This window comes from Tachypleus tridentatus, chromosome 4, assembly GCF_004210375.1.
Source record: "Tachypleus tridentatus isolate NWPU-2018 chromosome 4, ASM421037v1, whole genome shotgun sequence".
Taxonomy (NCBI): domain Eukaryota; kingdom Metazoa; phylum Arthropoda; class Merostomata; order Xiphosura; family Limulidae; genus Tachypleus; species Tachypleus tridentatus.
This window is the reverse complement of record NC_134828.1, coordinates 99,870,571-99,887,722: the sequence shown is the minus strand read 5'-3', so window position 1 is coordinate 99,887,722 and position 17,152 is coordinate 99,870,571. Positions and strand designations below refer to the sequence as shown.

Sequence of the window (17,152 nt, the reverse complement as noted above, 5' to 3'; positions counted from 1 at the left end):
TTTGAAACGTGGTTCTGTATTTTAATTAAAGTTTTAATACCCATACCAGCTGTCTTGAGAATAATCTCTAAAATTAACAGAGAATGATGCGAAAAACATCCAATGAGCGGCAGTTCTATGGACGAAAACACCTTGTTAATAAGAGAGGTCAGAAGAAAATGACCAGAGACCCATTAAAGTTGACAGTAAGGCCACAAGTACTCAAATAACCACTTTACAACAGTGATGTGCAGAAGGGTATCTCTAAACGTACAACGTGTCGAACCTTGAAATGGATGGGCTACACCAGCAGAAGACCACGCCGGGTTCAACTTCTGTCAGGAAGATAAGGCTACACTGGGCACGGGATTACCAAAACTGGACAATTGAAGATTGGAAAAACGTCGCCTGGTCTAACAAATTTCGATTTCTGCTGCGACATGCAGATGTTAGAGTCAGAACTTGACACAAACAGCGTGAATCCATTGATCCACCCTACCTTGTGTCAACGGTACATGATGCTCGTAGCGTTGTAATGGTATGGAGAATGTTTTCTTATCACACATTAGGCTCTTTAATTCCGATTGAGTTTCAGTTGAATGCCACAGCGTACCTGAACATTCATTGTTGCTGACCAATATGCATCCCTTTATGGCCACAGTCTACCAGTTTTCCAACAGCTACTTCCAGCAGGAAAATGTGCCACGTTACAAAGCAAGCATCATCTCAAGCTAGTTCCACAAACATGACAGTGACTTCAGTATACTCCAATAGCCTGCACAGTCCCCAGATCTCAATCCAATAGAGCACCTTTGGGATGAGGCAGAACTGGAGGTTCGCAGCATGAATGTGTGGCCGACAAATCTGCATGAATTGCGTGATGCTATCGAGTCAGCATGGAGCTAAGGAACGTTTCTAGCACTTTGTTGAGCCCATGCCGCGAATAATTCAGGTTGTTCTGGAGACAAAACGGGATCCTACCCGGTACTAAATAGGTGTACCTAATAAAGTTGTCACTAGGGTGTGTAAGTGCTAACGTATTAGCGTGTACATTAAGTATGTTTCGTTTCCCCACTACACAGTTTTTAAAGAAATCAGTGTTTACACAACGTATGATTACAAATCACTAGAATTAATATTGAATTTATAATTCATGATAAGTAGTTTAGTCGCTTAAAATACTGACTTTTTCTTCGTCACAACGATTTTAGGGTGCAGCACAATAACTAATAGTAATCATTCTACAGCAAATATTCTCAACACAATTAAAGAGTAGGAAACACTAGAGAAGCGTATCGTTTTATAAACTGATTCTGTCATGTGCAATTATATTTACTTATTTCTATAAGTCTTCTACTCATCTTAACCACTAAATTCTTTACCAAGCAAACCAATATCTAAAGTTTCCGTCTCAGTCACTAACTGGTCCATACAGTATATCGATAAGTTAAAGGCTTCTCCGAGTTACTGTTCTAACACGAAACTTGTAATTGATAATAACTTACTACATGTTGTAGGAGGTAGAGAGCGCCACCCACCAAATCTGGGAGTTCTCGTATGAAATAAAATATTGAAAAATCGATTTTTAATATTGATATCCACTTTTGATAACCAGGAAAGTTTTCAGACTCAGAATACGCCTTTACAAACTTTACTTTCTTTACATTATACGTACTTCAAAATACAGAGAAATTATTAGTATATTATAACAATATATATAATAATTGTTAGCGTTACGAATCTATGTACACTTCACTTTTGGAGTTTTTCCACAAATGTTGACAAAAAGGCTTAAATGTTACACGTTGTCACTTGAATCTCACTTAATACATATGAAAAATAAAATGGTGATTATGGAATCTTAGAAGGTTCTCTACGCTCGATCGAACAATTTATTTGAACATTTGTTAGCTTATACGTAAGGAACAACAAGAGTCTGGAAATTTTGACATTTGAGTCCCCATATGGTATAGTTGGTTGGTTCGGTGTTTTATGACGCAAGACAACTTCGCTATCTGCGCCAAACATCCGGTAAAAAATTCAAGTAAAATTATTTAAATTCATAAAAGTAAATTATGGTAAAACAAAGCAAAATTAATTTTTGAATTAAAAGCATAAACAGTATTAAATCCAATTTTTACATCTAGTCTTCCCATGTGGTATAATCAAAGGGATTTTAAAACAGTACCCACGGATATGCATAAAACTGGCATAGATATGTGTAAATAAATGTCCAAAATAAATATCTACGTGTAGATATTCAAAAGAGACGTGTCAGGTTCTCATATGTTTTGTGTGTGTGTGTGTGTGTGTGTGTGTGTGTGTGTGTGTGTGTGTGTGGGTCGAGGTGGTTTCGGGAGCTGACTGTATTGATTTATAATAAATTTTCGTGGATATGTAAAAGAAAATTACTTAAAACAGGTGATTACATTTAGGTTTTTGTAATTTTCGTATTGTATGCCTCTAATGGGGTTAAGAGGAGTTCTCAATACTGGCTGCATGTATTTACTTGAAATTTGACAAATGACCGGGGAAGACAAAGTCTATTAAATGCGTTCCCTGAATAATCACGGATAAATGGTATTATGTTTAACATATCAATGTGAATAGAAATGTAAAAAAAAAAAACATCATAAAACGCTTTGTAGTTATTATGCTTAACCCGGTCCAGCATGGCCAGGTGGTTAGGGCACTCGACTCGTAATCAGAGGGTCGTGTGTTCGAATCCCAGTCACACGAAACATGCTTGCTATTTCAGCCATGGGAACGTTATAATGTGACGGTCAATCCAAATATTCGTTGGTAAAAGAGTACTTATTTGTTTAATAAGTACGACAACAAGAGTTGGCGGTGGGTGGTGATGACTAGTGCCTTCCATCTAGTCTTTCACCGCTAAGTTAGGGACGGCTAGTGCAGAAAGCCCTCGTGTAGCTTTGCGCGAAATAAAAAAAAAACAACAAAAAGAACCTATGTTTTACCATATTCGTAAAATAACACGGCACAACAGAGTTTTTGCTTCTTGAACACTGTTGGGTGTTCCTTATAGATTTTTAGCTGCTGATCACAAAAATCACATCCAAATTTGCCCATCACGTACCGTTTCACCAGGACATTTGGTACAATAGAAAAACGATATCAGGGCAACTGGAATCCGTCAATGCTTGCTGACTACTGTTGGACACTGCAACGTGATGCACTGGACATTGAATACAAACGAAAATCAGGAGCAAAACACTTTTAATTATGTTGAACGTAATAGTATATTAGAAACATAAACGCAATTAAATATGTCATTGCCGGTAAACAGTTAACTGTCTATTTCTCAGAGTTCCTACGTGATGAAGCAAAACAAAAACTATATTTGTGCATACCCACCAGGTACTTGTCACAATCAGCAAAAACTTTCCAAAAAACTGCTGTGCAGTGTAATCGTATTGAAAAATTAAAAACAGCTTACACGGGACAAAGAAACAAGAAAATAACACAGTTACATTTGTCCACTGTCAGAATACCATCGTCAGGTACGTTATACAATCGATCACAACACACCAAATGCATACAGTGGTTTCTTGCAACATTATTTTAAGCGCAGCTGATAAACCAGGTATATATGGATTAGTACAGTAAACCAAACCTTCTTAATGGATTATCTTTCTTCTGTCAGTACTCGAGCATTTTCAACTATACTAATAGGACAATAATTCCTTTCTTTTACGAATATAATTCCCACATAATATATTTCTTCAATCCATTTTTTTAAGTACAGTTAACCTAAGCTATAGCCAATAATTTTTTATAATCATGAGCGTATTTCAGAATGTATTTCAGGTGGGGGAGCGTGCCTTTAACTTTGAATGCGATGTTTCAGCTGATTATAGTTTTTTATGTGACTCTAATTTCGTCATTTATATTCAAATAGCACTGTTTTTGGCACAGACACCACGTTTACAAATACTACTGTTTTGAGATTTGTAATCAGCTGACGTGACGATCAATTCAAGCAAAGATTAATACGTTTCTTTCCGAATACTTTTATTTTTAATGCATTATTAACTTTATTAACAAACTATGTAAAAAGCCAGTATGCGTCACGTCACGCTCGATTTCTCGAAATAGGAGGAGTGATGAATGTCAAAATGAATTTATCCAGATAGAATAGTTCGATCACTGTTTCTCCATTACGACGTTAGTGACGGAAGTGCTTATAAGTGTATTGAGTGTTGATATAATAAACCAAAAGTATAAACGTAGTGTGGGATCACCAAGTCTAGAGCCAAGTGCACAAAATTTAACACAGAAGCAAAAATATTATTTCATCTTTAAACTTAAATCGTTTCTGATTTAATCGTTTCTGAAGTTATTTTTTTGTATATCACTCCAAAATTGTAGAAAATTCCCGAGTGTCAGGAATAACAATATATGTTTCAAGAAATCACTAGCGTATTGTTGGGCCAAATACGATTTCTAGAACCTTGCCTTGACGTTCACAAAGCAACGAACCGAAAGACATTATATGTTGTTGGTTTGCTGCAGTTGGTATGGTACAAACCTCGGAGCATAATTGTCATTAATGTTTATTAATTGAGAAACTGCAGACATCTGACCAGGAACGTTTATAGGTTTCGAACATTACAAACAGTTTAACTTTAGTGAATTCACATCGGACAAATAATTTTACGAAAACATAACTTCAGCGGTGAAAAAACGGCGTGAGACCAACGACGAATACAGAGCTAACAAGCTCCCTGTTAGGTGAATTGTTAACTCAGAATCAATTCTCTCATCGTATATCCTCGGTAAGATATCAAGGAAGTTCCAAAACAGAAAGAAAACGTAAATATTGTTTCTAAAATTGTAAACCGTTTGTATGTAGAAATTATTTGTATTAACTATTTATAACAACCGTTATTTTATATATTGTACTATTGTTTGTATGTTAAAATATATTTCTATTAAGAAAGAAAACTGTATGTATCACTCTTCTTGGCAAATAATATAAATTTGATACATCTTGACATCTTAATTAAATTATGAAATCCTAATACGTAACCTAATAAATTGGAGGCTCGAGCAAGATATATCATAATACGAACAGAGGTTTACATTTTTAAAGGTCAAGATTAAATTAATAACGTCAACCATTTTATGTATTTATAGTGTTGTTTTTAATTATGTTCGTTCGTTTGTTTTGTTTTTGAATTTCGCGCAAAGCTACACGAGAGCTATCTCCGCTAGCCGTCCCTAATTTTACAGTATAAGACTAGAGGGAAGGCAGATAGTCATGACCACCCACCGCCAACTCTTGGGCTACTCTTTTACCAACGAATAGTGGAATTGACCGTCACATTATAACGTTCCACGACTGAAAGGGCGAGCATATTTGGTGCGACGGGGATTCGAACCCGCGACCTTCAGATTACGAGTCGAACGCCTTAACCCACCTGGTCATGCCGGGCCTTTTAATTATGTAGACCGCCTGACAATACTACGCTTCAAGTGACGAAACGTTGCTTTACCGTTGTTTTCCCATCACATTTTATCTGCTTTTAAGTTTTAAAGCATGTGGAATACTTCCAGTGTTGATAAATAATCATACATTTTTTTAAAACTTACTTACTAGGTGTCGCTGTATATATTTGTTGCAGACTGTTCACACTTCATTTACTTGATTCTTAACCAGATCACAGTACAAGTGAATAATAACTGGTTATTATGCGCGTTAAAAATGCACTTCTAACTCGTGTTACCTCTTTTGAGAGCATTAACGCTATCCCGCACTGGTAGACGTTTCATTCGTTTACACTTGGCTAGCTACACTGCTGTCGTAATTTTCGTGATCGCTCTGATACCAAAAAATCACAAGACACGTGCAAAGTCATGCGACACGGTATTACTGAGGAGATGTGAAAATATTTAGCAAAGTAATTGAAGTTGCATTGCGGAGTTCGAGCCGCTGGAGTCCTATTTATAGTTCATTTGATTACACGGGTGATAAGCCAAACTGTACCACACGGTGGCGCACCACTGTGCTACTTTAATTAGTCAAAAGCCTGGCAAAGTGCTTATATTTGATCATTAATACGCTCTCAGCACGCGTCTGAAATGATGAAGTTCGTGAGTTAAAATGCTTTGATCAAGCATCACACCTAGCGTTTGCTTTCTGGAAACACAGCTGGATTTTATTCAACAACTACAACCTACTGTATATCTGGCCTTACAGACAACATAAATTGTCGGTAAGAAAAAAGTTTATATTTAGAAAGTTAGATGTTCAAAAACTTCATGATAGCGATAGAAATTTCAAGAAATAACTCACGTTATTTAAATGTGGCTGGTAGCGATAACTGACTTCACAGAAACGTTTCTTACATGTCATATGGCTTTCACAAACTAGTACTTAATATTTATAATTACGTAAGTAACGTTCCGTTTTAACAGATTTTTTTACTGTTTTGTTACATAAAATTCTTAAACAGTTACATGCATACAAAACTGTAATAACAAATCTTTACAGAATGTTTTTAGTTGATTAGAGTAACGAATATACTAATGTACGTATTTTACGTTCACTACCAAAGCAGCAAATGTACATAAAATGTATTCCGTTTTCCCGTAGAATAATAATGAATACATTAACAAAGTCTTGTATTTTTTGTAATGCTACGTGAATAAAATGTGTTCTGTTTGGATATTACAAATGAAAAATCTGCATAAATGCATTCGATTTACTCTAGTTACAATATTTGTAAATCTTGACGACATTGAGTACGTATATTATTGGTTTGAACCACGTTATTAACAGAGAAGATAAAACCTATTACGAGTTTCGGAACGAACACAATTTAATTGTACGCATGCTTTCTTTGAGGTCTGGCAAGACCTAGAAGTTAGACCAATTGACATTCGATCTGCGTGTCGCGAGATCGAAACCAAACTCCGAACACACTCCCCTTTTTGGCTTATTACGCGTTATTATGTGGCATTCAATCTCACTGTTCGTTCATAAGCGTCCCTAATTCTTAGCTGATAAACTAGAGATAAGGCAGCCAGTCAACAGTACTCTTTGCTAACTCCTGTGCTACTCTCGTGAGATCGAATAATAGACTGACTATTATTGCTATAGCGCTCCCCTGGCCCCAAAACATGGGTAAAGTTTCTATGGCAACTACTTGAAAACTATGAATCCTCAAATTTGCATTCGAGTCAACATGACCATTAGGCCTTGTTTTCAGGCAACAGGTTAAATATGTATAATGAAGTTATATATCAGGTTGAAATAAATAATTGCCACACATCTTAACTGGACATGATGAATAATATAACTATATTGAGACTTAAAAGCATTGTTTCCTGTATTATTTCGTAGGTGAAGTACAAAGTACCAGGTTGTCCAGAAATAAATGTCAGAATCCTCATGATGGCATTCAGAAGCTGAATATTGAGTAACTTATCGTTAGTTGGTTGGTTTAATCCAACGTTTGTCGCTTACAAGGTGTCTTAATTGTCTGCTGTTTCATCTCTACTCAGTGTAAGTTTTGCAACCCCCAAGGCAGCATAGACGAGGTCTTTCGTCTGATTTTTCCAATACAACTTCAAACTTGGACGAAAAGCTACCGAAACTATACGGAACATCAACCAGGCATTCGGCCATAGATCTGTTGCAGAACGTACAGTTCAGTATTGGTTCCAAATGTTTTGACATGGAGATGAAAGTCTTGAAGACCACGAAGGTCGTGGAAGGAAGCCATCCTTAGATGAAAACACACTAAGGAAAGCAGTTGAGACAGAACCTCACGCAACAGTACGTGAGCTTGAAAAAAAGCTAGGCTAGGCAAGCAAATCAAGCATTGCCGACCACCTGAGTGCGATTGAAAGGACGAAAAAGTTGAATAAGTGGGTTCCGCATGAGCTGACTGAAGATCAACAAAATCGGCATTATGAGACCTGTCAAGGATGACGCTCCAAAAATTGAATGAATTGGGAATCGAGGTTCTGCCTCATACAATTTATTCCCCGGACCTTTCCCCTACAGACTTTCATTTTTCAAGCATTTTGACAACGTTTTAAACAATAAACGCTTTCAAAACCAGGCAGCTGCAGAAGAAGCTTTTAGGGAGTTCACTGACCATAGAAACTGATTTATACAGCAGGAGCATCATCAGTATCGTTACACGTTGGCAAGTGTGTTGAAACAAATGGTACTTACTTTGATTAAAGCATGTTTTAGAACACTGGTTTATTCTTTTCAAAAACGACATTTATTTCTGGATAACCTAATATTTTCAAAAGTACTTCTTTACACTTGTAGTTGCAGTAGTTGTATTTAACAACACCAGTATTAATTAACACACAGGACATATTTTACTCTTAAGATTTATCTACAGTCTCATCTAAAAACTGTCAAAGAACTTTATTTCAGTTAAATTTACAAAAATATTGTGTAGCCATAATGGTAATAAACAATTAGCAGTAGCAAAACTTCAGTGTGGTTAGAAAGAGGTCAAAGATAAGGGAGGGGGGTATATTATAGGGTAATAGGTTCACGATGTTAGAAAAACGCGTAAGTTCAAAAAGCTTTCATTTCATATAAAATGATAAAAACCCTATAACCCGAACGTTTTCGATGCATAGACCTGTATACTTCGAGGGTAAGAGATTCCTAGTTTGCTTATGAGAAAAAAACGTTCACGTATGGAAAAAAAATCGGATAATTCCTTTAGATCATTTATAGGATATAGGGGTATTATAGAATACGATAGACGTCGATACTGAATTATGTTTGAAACTGTAAAATTGATTTGTTTTGATTTTAAAGACTTAAAATGAGCTGGATATTTGAGCATAATTTAAAAATAACTTTAAAAAATAAGAGTATCACGAAAGAAAAGATCTTGATGTAAATAGCTGATTAGTTTCTTAAGCCATCCAAGCAGTGCGCTGTTGCTAGTGGTAGGGCAAATAGGGTTTTAGATTGTATCTACACAAATAGTGAATGCAAGTCTAAAGAGCTTATAATTTAATTGTACAGGTCATTGGTTAGGCCACATTTGGAATACTGTGTTCAGTCTTAGGCTCCTTGCCTAACAAAAATACACTGAATTATTGAAATGGGTTCAGAGTTACTAGAATCACCCCTGGGATGTAGGGGTCGTCATACGATAAGAGGTTGCAGTCTCTCAAATTTATATATGTAAAAACGGCTCGTTTGGGTTGAGAAATATTTTTACGTAGAGGAGAAAACAACGTTTCGACCTTCTTCGGTCATCGTTAGGTTCACAAAGAAAGGAAAAGGTAACTGACCGGAAGCTGACCACATGTTAGAAAGGGATTGTGTAACTGAATGTCGGAATGAAGAGGGCGTGCTTAGATGTTTGAATATATAATTTTATATTATTGATTTTATTATTATTATTTATTATATTATTTTTCAATATAGGTATAAAGGTGTTCCTTTGTATTTGTTTATTTTGGGCCTGAGTTGTTGTATAAGTAAGGCTTCTTTAATTTTGCATTTGTTTATGTTTGTTTCCTTATTTAGTGTTTGAGTGTTTTCTGTGTTTATGTTGTGTTTATTTGACTTGCAGTGTTCGAAAACGTGTGAAGATGACTTTTTATATTCTTTGAATCTGGTTTCCATTTTTTTACTTGTTTCTCCAATATAGAAGTCGTGGCAGTTATCACATTAATAATTTGAGAGACTCAGTGATGTCGAGAAAACTCACTTGTAAAGAAAAATATACATGTAAAAACGGCTCGTTTTGTGCCTTGTTTTTGAATAAATTTGGTATTAACTGAAATGAACCTGACGACGACCGAAGAATTTTTTTTGTTTGTTTGTTTGGAAATTTCGCACAAAGCTACTCGAGGGCTATCTGTGCTAGCCGTCCCTAATTTAGCAGTGTAAGACTAGAGGGAAGGCAGCTAGTCATCACCACCCACCGCCAACTCTTGGGCTACTCTTTTACCAACGAATAGTGGGATTGACCGTCACATTATACACCCCCACGGCTGGGAGGGCGAGCATGTTTAGCGCGACGCGAGCGCGAACCCGCGACCCTCGGATTACGAGTCGCACGCCTTACGCGCTAGGCCATGCCGGGCCTGACCGAAGAAGGTCAAAATGTTGTTCGCTCCTCTACGTAAAACATTTTCTCAACCCAAACTAGCCGTTTTTACATATATATTTTTCTTTACATGTGGGTTATCTCGACATCACTGAGTCTCTCAAATTATTTTCTATTGAAGAAAGAAAAGTTGGGGGGATATCTGATTGAAGTGTTTAAGATCGTAAAGGGAATTTATAGTGTTTCGATATCATTTTTTTATATTTAACAGTGAGAATAGTAGGACCATGAGATACATACAAATTTTAGGAATATCATCTTCAGCTAAGACAGTTTCATTTTTCTAATAGGTTGGTTGGCCTTTGGGATGGATTGATTTCGGATCTTTATGAGGTAATAAATTCAAGTGGTTTTAAAAGAAACTTTAGTAAGTATATGAATTACAGGAACTGGCTAGAATATATTTTTTTAATTTATTTATTAATAGTTTTCTTTAGTTTAAAGGACAGAACAGCTGAGGTGGACCAACAGATCTCATGTTGTCCCAAAATGTTACATGTTATTACCCTATTACAGGAAGGAATCGCAGATTGTTAGAACATGTAAAAAAAAAGACAAAAAATGACAGCTGGATTATCCAATGGGTTCACTGAGGCCAGGGGCCAACATTTTAGGAGTACCCTTGTGGCAAGGTACGAATACTTTCAAGGGTATAAGCTCCACCTAAGCAGTTTAGATAGTAGGTTGCTTGGTGAAGCTAAGTTATTTTATTAATGATAGTTTAAATGCTATTGGTAGTGAGGAAGTTTAGGAAAGGGGTGGGTCAAACAAATTAAAAAGATAGATAAGGCAAAGATGGAATTGGAAAATATTTACAGCACTAGTTAATTTACAGCTTTAAAGATAAGCATACCACGTTCAAGAAAAACCTCTGTTGCTATTATTCCAAATTAGAAACAAAATGACCCAATCTGAAATGTAAGTGTACGCTATATCGGGAAGTCATGAAACTTGATTAAATTGATAAAATATCGGAAACAGAATTACATCAAAATTCCACTTTATGAGTGTTTAATTGTAATCAACGATTTTAGACGAGGAGTTGAAATGGCCTTATACATATAAGGACCGATCTGTAGTCTACTGAGACTGACGACATGAAAACGACGTAATCTATATGTTAAATCTATATGGCTTGCAGTCAGCAGTTTCAACGGTAGAAACGTTTTGAGGAAAAAAACCGTGTAGTGAGATCATGAGGTATTACTAATAACAATTGTGGAAGACTAACATGAGATACATCAATACGAATTGTACGTAGTGGGAAAGAGAAGTTACTCGAAACGACTGAGAACACTGTTAACCAATAACTAATGAGCATGTGATTGCAAAATTTAAAGTGGGGAAATCTGACGGAAGAGTGATTGTTGCATAATCAGATTTGACGTTTTGCTACATGTTAAGATCAAGAAAGAAGTAATTTTAATGCGTAATGTTCAGAAAACCAATTTTGATGCTATTGGATAAGATTTATAACTACTGAATTGTGGCAGTGACTTAAAATTTAGCTGGTTCTGGAAAAACGTTTTAAAAAAATTGCTTTTCATAGAAGAAAGACATGTTACCAAAAATTTAAAATGGCAGCAGGTAAGATCCAATTTAACCGTATATTACTAGAAGCATAAGAGAGAAGAAAGCCAGTGTTAAATAACAGGGCCCAGCATGACCAGGTGGTTAGGATGCTCGACTCGTAATCTGAGGGTCGCGGGTTCGAATCCCCGTCACACCAAACATGTTCGCCTTATCAGTTATCGGGGCATTATAATGTGCGGTTAAGTCCCACTATTCGTTGGTAAAAGAGTAACCCAAGAGTTGGTGGTAGATGGTGACGACTCTTCCCTCTAGCCTGACACTATATAATTAGGGACGGCTAGTGCAGATAGCACTCGAGTAGATTTGAGCGAAATAAAAAACAAACAAATTAACTAACAGAAGTTAAAATTTCCAACTTATGGGATATTTTGTGGGAGATATACACGAATGTGGATTAAAATAAGAAAACTTACAGAACTTGTGATGAACAGTTGATTGGTAACGTTACAATTCATAGCAAGGATTTTTAAGGATGTCAAACATGCACAAAGTGATTTAAGAAAGATAAAACCTTTAAAGAACTCTGATAATGATGTGGTTAAGATGCCTGATCTTTTGTGTTTTATTTTACCTTAGAAGGCAGCAGCAATGTTCGTGATTCTGAATTATACTGGAAATATTAAAACTGGTCAGAAACATATTAATCCTATGGTGATTGATTAAAATTATACGTTGTGGACAAAAAAAATAAAAAACTTTCTTTTCCCGGTGTTTCAAAGGTGGTCAAAAACCAGATACACAAGCATCTTTCTTTCACTTTTGTTAGTCGGTATTCTTAACGTTTCTTCCGTTTCTAAAAGAAGTGTTAAGAGTTGCAACAAAGTATATTTATGTTACTTCTGTAGTGATATAACATCTGATAGAAGATAAAATCATTTATTGAAATAATATATTACAAAAGAAAGCCGACAGTGACTCGCGAAATGAAAATCTTGCGCAACTAATCTTTAAATTTTTTGAGGTTGCTATTTTATTTTAATCTGGTTGATAGAAAATATAACGGGTGTGGATTTAACATGACCAAATTTTCATAAGGCTTTGAGAAGATACCATAACAAAGACTAAGTAAGTAAACCTTATCAATTACTTTTATTAGTAGTAGTGTCCTTTACTTAACTTTTGTTGTTGTTTTTTCTTACTTAAGACATTAACATTGACATAAACACAATGAGCAAATCAGTGAAGCATTAATGACATTAATTTTTTTGGGAATTTCTGGTTGAATTACGATCAGTTCGCAAGCTAGGAGAAATGTCAGAAACTGTCGGTAAGTAGAAGGAACTGGAGTTACGATAATTTGGTTTGTTTTGAATTTCGCGCAAAGTTACACGAGGGCTATATCTGCGCTACCCTCCCTAATTTAGCAGTGTAAGTTGAACCATGAATTTATATTAAATAGGAACCCCGTATTTTACGCGACTGAAGAAATGAATATAATCGCAGCGTAATGGCAGATACGCTACTTACACATCGAAACGGTGTTTTGTTGCTCGTGGTAAAGCTCACAGAATTTTAGCATTTATTTAAATTACTAGTTAGATCTAACTTCCGATATTCTGCACAAATTTTTGATGTTCTTATGTAAGCAAGGATACTGACTTATTGAATTAAATTATATTTTTGCATTGGTTTATCAAGCACTATAAGCAATCACTATTTCATGCTAAATTCCAAGAGGTGTGTTTTGATCTTGCATTATCTTACATTCCTAGTAAAAATTGTAACATTTTAAATCAACATGCACTTCTAAAAAATTGGCACGTGCTAAGTTTTGTTGCAAAACTCTACAAACAAATCGCATGAGGTGAATTTTCATTTACTTATTACAAAGAAGACTATAAAAAAAGGAACTGAAGAAAACCAAACATCAATAGATGGTTTCTTTGTAGGAGGACATTTGTCTGAAATATAATGAAACTCTGTCATCCTGTAACAACTTGAAGCAAGGAAAGACGAAATAAAAGGAACTCTTCTTGTTACCAAATCTACGTTAATACTGGAAGTAGTATCCCCTGCAGTATGATATATATACACCCATTTGTACACGAGCCTGCGTGTGTGTCTTAAGTTTCATCTTTCTCTTATGATGGCACAACGCGACCGAATCGGTATTATCAGATTATTTTATTAGAATCGTAAAATCTAGTTACGTTTGTGGAGTTTTACTCCCTTAAAACCACGTTTGCGTTTCAGTTGGCTGTAAGAGTGCCAAAACAGAAATGGTGAAGCAGCCAAGAATATATAGCCTAACTATACTGTCATGTCATTAGCCAATCAGCTCTTTCCTAACCTCTGCGACAACTTCCGCAGCTGTCTAGATGACCTTGGGTCGAAGCATCACTCTGCAAGCTCTGTTGAAAATGAGCTTTTTGTCCATTTATTTCGTATCTACGCTTCAGCACTTTTCTTACACTATTTTTTCTCTCATATCTTGTGGATTATTCTGTTAGCTGTCCTTACACGACGACCGATCTCATATTTTTGTTATTTTTCTTTTTGTCGTATTTCGTTCTTTACTAGTGGTTTTGTCAATTTTTCCCTATAATGGTCCACATAACTATATATATATTCTAAACAGATACGTACTTAGACAAAATAATTTTTATTCAATAATTCAGTTAGAACACTCCACCATCCACATACATAAACTCTTAGTTTTTTGTTTTGTTTCTATGATGAACATTTTCAGTTTCCAACCCGTAAAATTGTAGACTAAGTGAAATATAAGTGAAACCATTCAAAGTTCTTGCATGGCAAAATATCCGAGATGGATGAGAAAATAACTTTGAATAATAAATTTCTTTGGTATTATAAAGGATAAATAAACAATGACAAAGATGTGTTCAGTAAAAATATTAGAGTATGCATAATTAATTTAAACATATTAAATATACTCGTCATGCACTATGAACAAAATATAAATTTTCACATATATTGTTCCCTGGACAAAATCGGTCAAACTCATTGCAGTAATTTTCCATATTATAACGTAGACAAATAAATGTCCTAATGCTATCGTAAAATTCAAGGAAACTGTCAGCATAGAAAAATTTTCATATTATAAGAAACATCATACTGATCTTTCTCACCATAAAAACATTTTAAAGAGCAACAAAACACGATTGTCAGGTTGAACAACAGATGATGTAACTAAGAGAAACATTATAAACATTGCTAGATAATGGCTGCTTAAAAGTTAAAATTCGAACAGTAATAGAGCTAAATCTAACAAAACCAATACAGTAATACCAGAATTTACTTATAAAACATTTACCCGCATTCACAGCACGCTGGCACACACACTTATGCTCCAATAGCTTTATCACTTTCATTCTCATCTTTATTTTTATCCATGTGATATTCAACCAACTTTGTTTATTGGTTGTCGTAGTTGCTGGAGCTATGACGTACAGAATACGCTACACAGCTTATTTGTTTGTTTGTTTTGTTTTTGAATTTCGCACAAAGCTACTCGAGGGCTATCTGTGCTAGCCATCCCTAATTTAGCGGTGTAAGACTAGAGGGAAGGCAGCTAGCCATCACCACCCACCGCCAACTCTTGGGCTACTCTTTTACTAACGAATATTGGGATTGACCGTCACATTATAACGCCCCCACGGCTAAAAGGGCGAGCATGTTTGGCGCGACTGGGATAAGAACCCGCGACCCTTAGATTACGAGTCGCACGCCTTAACGCGCTTGGCCATGCCGGGCCTCAGCTTATTTGCTACACATCCCCATGTGACCGTTGAATAAGTTTGCCCTGTGCCACATCAACAGCAAAGTGTCTCTAGGATCTTCTGAGATGGTACTGTTCTTTCTGTTGGCGTTGTCTCTGGTAAAAGTACTTTCTAGAATCCATCCCGTAATCAACAGCATTTATTTGGATGAAGATTAAGGGAATTTCCTCAAAAGTTGCATTCCATGTGCATGTTTGAAAAGGACTACGTCTTCATGTGTTCTGGACATGCTTCTGACGTTGGTGGTAGAACTTTCAACCTTGGACCGGATGCGACATTCTTCTTAGATGTCTCCTTTGACCACATTTCATAGCGCACATCAGACATCTATTGGTTGTTTGTCTTGCAACCATAAAATGTAGTCATAACTGCTGTTGCCTCTTTCAAAATGAATTTCATGTTGTTATTAGGTTGCCAAGATGTGATAGTGGTTTCTTTCCAAAGTGCCTTGACTATTGTAACTTTGCCTATACTCAACATATATGTTGATGTATCGTATTCGGAGAGAGTCTGGACTGATAAGATTACATTATACGTAATACTGCACATTTATGTCACAAAAAGGCGAAGAAAACTTAACTCCTACTTTGAAGTTTATTTCTTCTTAAGTTTCCTTTAAAATAATTTTGTAAAATAAAGAGTTATTTATTATGTTTACTTCCACTGCGAATGACAGTTTTTTTATTGATACTCAAAATGAAGTTAACCAATACCTTGTCGTCATACCTTCTACTCCAGTTTTAAAATCATTAAGTTACCTTCTTCTCAGAAAACTGTCAATTAGAGAATCAAACATTTAAATTAGAGCTTAAGTATTACTTTTGTTATTATATAAATAAATAATCAGATGAATAACAATGGTTAATTAACTGTGACGATGTGTGAAAAACATCCACCTTCAGTAGGAATTCACTACAAAATCATTACTTTAGAAATTACAACAAGTTTGACCAGGTCATGGTGACGATGTGTGAAAAACACCTACAAAAATCACTACAAAATATTACAAAATTACAAGTTTGACCAGGTCATGAAAATTCAAAAAACACTACAAAATCATTACAACAAGTTTGACAGGTCATGGTGACGATTCACATTCAGTAGAATTCATACAAAATCATTACAACAAGTTTGACCAGGTCATGGTGACGATGTGTGAAAACACCTACATTCAGTAGAAAAACTACAAAATCATTACAACAAGTTTGACCAGGTCATGGTGACGATGTGTGAAAAACACCTACATTCAGTAGGAATTCACTACAAAATCATTACAACAAGTTTGACCAGGTCATGGTGACGATGTGTGAAAAACACCTACATTCAGTAGGAATTCACTACAAAATCATTACAACAAGTTTGACCAGGTCATGGTCGACTGTTAATATCACACCAGGTCATGACGATGTCACAGATGTCGCTTTACTTTCCGGTTTATGTAACAGTAAAAAAAAAAAAAAATACAAATCGTCTTCAAAATGCAAGAGCAGCTAGACAGATTAATCTGTACACCCACCTTATATTCCAGTGGAAATATGACCCTAACTAAAATATATATATATCTATATATATATATAAAATAAAAAGAGTCAAACTTCACATTCTTTACAGAACTAAAATAACGTATGTAATTCATAGTGATAAATCGTAATAACTCGCAATCGTTAAGTAAACAACACGACATGTTTCATTGGGTTTAAAACGGACGATTATGAT

General features: G+C 35.5%; 1 protein-coding gene and 1 long non-coding RNA gene across 4 annotated transcripts in view; one reads left to right on the top strand and one right to left on the bottom strand.

Moving 5' to 3' along the window:
* LOC143249764 (unconventional myosin-Ia-like) overlaps positions 1-17,152 on the bottom strand; it is a 224,206-nt gene that overhangs the window by 188,956 nt on the left and 18,098 nt on the right. The gene's annotated exons all lie outside the window — the stretch shown is intronic.
* LOC143249765 (uncharacterized) overlaps positions 5,891-17,152 on the top strand; it is a 53,086-nt gene continuing 41,824 nt past the window's right edge. The window contains exons 1-2 of one of the 2 annotated variants that reach the window (XR_013027929.1): positions 5,891-6,215; positions 10,620-10,735. This is a non-coding gene — a long non-coding RNA (uncharacterized LOC143249765). Of the gene's footprint in view, positions 6,216-10,393; positions 10,437-10,619; positions 10,736-17,152 lie in introns of both variants that reach the window. The other variant, XR_013027930.1, reaches the window with a different exon arrangement.